The sequence below is a fragment of the Nuphar pumila genome, chromosome 3, assembly GCF_984573655.1.
Source record: "Nuphar pumila chromosome 3, dmNupPumi1.hap1.1, whole genome shotgun sequence".
NCBI classification, from domain to species: domain Eukaryota; kingdom Viridiplantae; phylum Streptophyta; class Magnoliopsida; order Nymphaeales; family Nymphaeaceae; genus Nuphar; species Nuphar pumila.
Window position 1 is genome coordinate 123507744 of NC_143251.1, and position 6314 is coordinate 123514057.

Sequence of the window (6314 nt, forward strand, 5' to 3'; positions counted from 1 at the left end):
ATCCTAATCAAGTGCTCCAAAAAGTGATTTTTATAAAAACAAGCATATAGGTCGGAAAAAACATCAGAAAACCCTACTAAATAAAAACACGCTATTGGATTTTCGGAAATTTTATTTTTAATTCTAACCTATAGATGTGTTCAGCATCATTGATTTACTTAGAAATTGAAACTCGGGTTATGCATTTTCGACAAAATAAAATAGTATGTGAAGCCTCAAAATTTTATGAAAATTATAGGTAGTTGATTTTTTAAACCTTTTAAAAACCTATCTTGTATCTGAATCAAATGCTCCCAGAAGTAATTCCTGTAAAAGCAAGCACTCGTAAGCATTTAGATAGCATGTTTCATTTAGCACAATGCCCATTTATTATATATGTATACAGATAGAGCAGCGAGCATAAACATTATGCAAGTACGCTACATACTAAACAATATACGAAACCTATTGAGATTTAGAGCATTTCAGAGCATACTAATCATTGGCCACTTCAATGGACTCTTGAACAGTCCCATATCAAGGAATTAAGGGATAAAGGGCCCTCCCACATGCCATAAAAAGGAGATCGCCCCCTCGGAACGAGTACAATAAACCGCTTGTTGCTTGGGTTGGTAGGCAACATTTAATGCTGCCAAGTGTTAGGAACGCCATGCTAGAATTAGGGGTGGCAATGGGGTCGGATTGGCGGGTCGTGTCCGGGGGTTGGCAGGTCAGCATACCTCAACACGAACCGACCCGTTTATTAAACGGGTCGGCTGTGGCAAACACGAACCCGACCCATTTATTAAACGGGTAACCCGACATGACCCGGTTAACCCGTTTAATAAACGGGTTGGGTTGGGTAAATGGGGGCGGGTTAGCGGGTGTGTCGGGTTCGGGTAAACAGGTTGACCCACCCACCTAACCCGTTTATTAAACGGGTCAGCCGGGTTGGCGGGTTGACATACCCCTAACACAAACCCGACCCATTTAATAAACGGGTTAGGTGGGTCGACCCATTTATTAAACGGGTTAGTTTAAGCCAAACCGTCAGGTTAGCGGGTTGTGTCAGGTTTTGCCACCCCTAGCTAGAATCACACCACCCAAAAGTGTGATAGCAGTGCATTCTCATATTTTTTTTAAAAATCATGATATTATCATCAGATATTTAATATAGTCTATTGACACTAAATTATTTGCGTTCCCAATTAACATGAAGGATGGCTCCACACATTAGAGTTACCGCGTTGGACTCATCTAAAATAGAATGGTATGTTCACTTGTCATAGCTTCGAATGTAAACTTGAAGTATCCTCGCATGCAAGGAGCAAGATACTTTCGCCAAAGAATCATTTTTTAGGATTTTAATAATAAGAGAGATAGAAAAGCCTTTTATACAAAACCCAACAAGAGCATTCAGGTGTACTTGAGAGCAGTTTTTGCCAAAACTCATTCTTTAAATGTTTTTATAAAAAATAGAGCTTTAAGTTTTTCGACCAAACAAAAATCACTTTAATATGTGAAAAGTTATAAGCTATAAGTTTTGAAAAGTAAAACTCAATTTTATTGCATTTTTTACCAATCAAATAGTCAAATTTTATTTTTTACCTAAAATAAACAACGTAGAGGATGTCAGCTTTCAATGCTTCAAACCACTCATCGTTTTGATACCAAGCTTGAAGAAATTACTATAATACCAGACCTTAGTCGATTAAACGCAGGCAGTATCGACAGGTTGGATATATGTTAACACATTGTCTCAAAAAGTATGAGACTTGTCGACACAAATTAGCCTGTTGATAGAGCCTGCGCTGTTTTGGTCATTTCAAGAGCAGGTAACGTGTGAGGGGAGGGGGGTGTCCTCCAACATATAAATAGGAGTCTTCACTTCCTTCTAAAACCATTTTCTACCTTCTAAAATTCTTTTAATTGCTTTCAAAGTTTCCAAAAGCCCCTCTATTATTCTTTTGTTCTTTCCATAAATCAAGAGAGGTTCAAGAAACCTTCTATTTTGGGCTTTTAGAGGTTTTGAGAGCATCTCTCCTAAATCTCTCCCCCTCTTTTCTCTCTTTCTTGCTTTGCTTTGAGGAGCCGTCCCAAATGTCCAAATTTATATTTTTTAAATTAAAATTTCAATTTGTACATACTTTTTTCTTGCATTTTTTTTATTGTTTTGCCCACGATCCAAATTTTTGGAATCTTTATTCCAATAAATCTTCATTCTTATGGAAAAGCTCATTTTTTTATAAGAAATCACCCGGTAAGAGCCCAAAAACTCTGTGAAAATTGCAGCTTGACTGTCAACAGAATGCAAAAGCAAGAGGGATTAGAATTTTGCAGAAAACTGAGTAAGTTCACTACACCCTGTCTTTTGTTCATCTTTCATATTTTTAGTTGTTTTCTTGGAATCTTGAAAATCTTATTCTATCTAATCAAACACTTATTTCTTGTTTTGATTTGGGTGTTGGCATGGGTGGGTCCACCATCCATGCTTACCTCACAGGTGTGCAACAGATAATAAAAAAAGCTTTCTCCCCGATACACCTAAACACCCAATTTAAAACACAAACAATTTGGTCATTTGTACTTCAAAACATTGAAATTTCACTTCAACTCTTGCTAAAAACGTTGAAAATCCCTGTGTTTTTAACATGTGAGACCCAAACATTGCAAACCCCAAGTAGGTTTTCAAGATACAAGATTCCAGGTCTACCCAAGGAAATGATAGGAAACATAGAAGATTGACAAATTGAGAAAAACCCATACACATTCTCATTAGTGCTATCGCCTTATATTCAGCATATTTTTACAGAACAATTTACAGCAGTAACTGTACATTTACAGAAGTAGTTAAAACTGAAAGATTTACATTTGATGAGTTGGATTCCAGAGTGAATCGAGAGTCAACAAATTTCTGTTAAAGATAAGATTGCAACCTTAGACAGCGGCTCACGTAACTGCATTTTGGTGATGATTATCTTCAACAGTTGATGAGCTATTAACACGCCCCTTCAATCTGAGCACCGTATCACACAAGCTTAGATTGCCTCTGAACTGTTTAAACATGGTCACATTGAGTGGTTTTGTAAGACCATCAACCAGTTGCTCATTGGAACGAATGAACTGAACTTCAATATTGGCTTTGTTCACATGATCACGAACAAAATGAAAATCAACCTCAATATGTTTAGTACGAGCATGGAAGACTGGATTCGATGCTAAGTAAAGAGCTCCGATGTTGTCACACCATAGAATAGGGGATCGTTTGGTTGAGAAACCGAGTTCTTTAAGTAGCGTTTGAGTCCAAAGTAGCTTGGCTGCTCCTCCGGCGAGAGACTTGTACTCAACTTCAGTACTGGATAGTGCAACAGTTCTTTGTTTCCTGGCATACCAAGAGATAGGATTATTACCCAGAAATACAACACATCCTCTTGTCGATTTTCGATCATCTACGCATCCAGCCCAATCTGCATCTGCAAAGGCTTGCAGTGATAGTGGATATGAACTTGATTTGAACTGCAGTCGTAAATGCAAAGTGCCTTGAATATATCTTAGAATTCGTTTGACTGTCTTCCAATGCTCTTGCGTAGGTTGATGCATATACTGACATACCTTGTTTACGGAGAAGAAAATATCAGGTCGAGTAAAACTGGCATATTGAAGGGCACCTACCACGCTTCTATACTTTGATTCATCCCCAAAAGGAGTTCCTTCTTTTTGTAGCTTTGTAGACGAGTCCATTGGTGTTGATGAGGGCTTGGCCCGTTTCATGCCTGTCCGTTGAAGAAGATTCAACATATAGTTTTGTTGACTGAGATATATAGAATCGTTGTCATATGTTACTTCCATGCCTAAGAAGTAGGACAATTGTCCCATGTCTTTGATGGAAAATGAGGTTTTGAGTGCTGTGATTACTTTTTCTGTCACCACAGTGGAATGTCCTGTAACAAGAATATCATTGACATAGACTAGTATATAGGTTCGAAAATCTTTAGAAATAAACAAAGATGGATCTGATAATGAGATTTGAAAGCCTTGACTTTGAAGAAACTAACTTAGCTTCATGTACCAAGCACGTGGTGCCTGTTTCAACCCATAGATAGCTTTCCTTAACTTGCACACATGATTCAGAAAGTTTGAATTCTCATACCCTTTTGGTTGCTTCATATAGACATCTTCAGTTAGGTCTCCATTGAGAAATGCATTATCAAAGTCTAGCTGTCTGATTTCTCACTTGTAGTGACTTGCTAGAGACAACAATATGCGAATTGAGGTAGGTTTTATGATAGGAGTGAAGGTTTCTGAGAAATCGATGCCTTTCTCCTGAAGATATCCTTTAGCTACGAGTCGAGCCTTGTGCCTAGAAATGGACCCGTCTGGATTCATTTTGACCTTGTACACCCATTTAGACCCAATCACATTGTAGTGCATTTGTCTTGGTACAAGTTGCCAGGTGTTAATTTTTTGGAGAGCCTGATATTCTTTTTCCATTGCGGAACACCATTCACTAGATTGGACTGCTTCCTGATAGTTCAGAGGTTCCCTGAATTTGGAGTTTGTTGAAGTCACAGTAAATGCTCTCGGTTTCAATGTTCCTGTCATGGACCTTGTGACCATATGATGAGTGTGTGTCAATGGTGGAGGACTAGGCAGAATTGGCATTCCAACTTCATTCCCAGATTGAGCATTTTCTAAAAACTCATTTGACTGATTGTGAAGGGTGGTTGGTTCTTGATTAACGATCATGGGATCAGAATCCAACGACAATTGTTGGTCTGAATGCTGAATGTGATCAAGGTTTGCCCCTGATTCAGGGTTTAGGAGAGGTAGAACAAGTCCCTACCGACTGGGACAAACCTGCTTTATGCTTTCTTGTGAACAGTCGAGTTTGGATTCATCAAAAAATACATGCCGACTGATATAGACTTTCTGATCCTTGGGATCAAAACAGAGGTACCCTTTGTGTTTGACGCCATACCCAATTAGCATACATGCTTTAGTTTTGGGTTCCAACTTATGAGAGACATAGTCTGCCAGAACAGGATAACAAGTTGAACCAAAATTTCTAAGATGAGAATAATTTGGTTTCTGATGAAAAATAAGTTCAAATGGTGTCCTGTGAGGTGCATGTTTATTGGGTAATCTGTTAATGATGTATACAGCCATTCTAAAAACATCCACCCAAAAACTATATTGCATGTTGGCCGCATGAAGCATGGATAATCCCATTTCAACAACATGTCAGTGCTTCCTTTCTACTAACCGTTGTGCTGTGGAGTATGGGGGCAGGAAAAACGATGGATGATCCCATGTTTGACAAGAAATTTTTCAAGCCGATCACTAGTAAATTCGCCACCATTATCAGTTTGAAGAGTAAGAATTTTTTTTGAACTTGATTTTCAATAATAGACTTGAAATCCACAAATCGTTCATAGACATCTGACTTATGTTTAATTGGAAAAATCCAAACAAAATGAGAGTAATCATCTACTAACAGGAAATAGTAACTGAATCCTTCTCTAGACTCACAGGGAGATGGACCCCAGACGTCTCCATGAAGTAACTCCAAAGGCCGCGTTGTTTTGTGATCAACTGCCTTGAAAGGTAGCTTGTGAGCTTTGCCAAAAAGGCATCCTTCACAGACTCCATCATCCTTATTGTTCAACCTAATAAGCCTATGAGAATGAAGAATTTCAACTGCTTTCTTATGTGTGTGTCCTAACCTTTGATGCCAGACTCCATATGATGCTCCATTCTGGCTTTTATCTACCAAAAACACCTCCTTGCTTTGCGGTTTAATTTGATATAGCCATGTTTGTGTCCGTATTCCCTGAAGTGTTGTTTGACCGGTCTGTAAATCCTTGACACAGAATCTAAAAGGATTAAATTCAAAAGAGCAATTGTTGTCCACTGTGAACTGTCCAACAGATAGTAAATTTTTTGTAATAGTTGGAGCATGCAAAACTCGGTTCAGTTTAAAAATAGAAGAACTGGATTTAATAATCATGTTTCCAACAGAAGAAATATGAACACAACTGCCATTACCGACTATGATACCTTCTCCTCCTTGATAGGGTTGTTGGTTGGATAACTGTGAACCATCAATTGTAATGTGATTTGTAGCTCCAGTATCCGGATACCATGCTTCATCCTTAGCTTCTTCAAGAGTCATTGCCGAGAAGGCTTTAGGAATATCCCAACAAAATTTGGCGGTATGGCCCTTTCGGCCACAATATTGACATACAATAACCGACTTAGCTTTTGAAGTTCTATCAAAGCTATTGTTATTTAGGTCTGGAGTGTTTGAGTTGTTTGGAGAGAACCGACCTTGATTG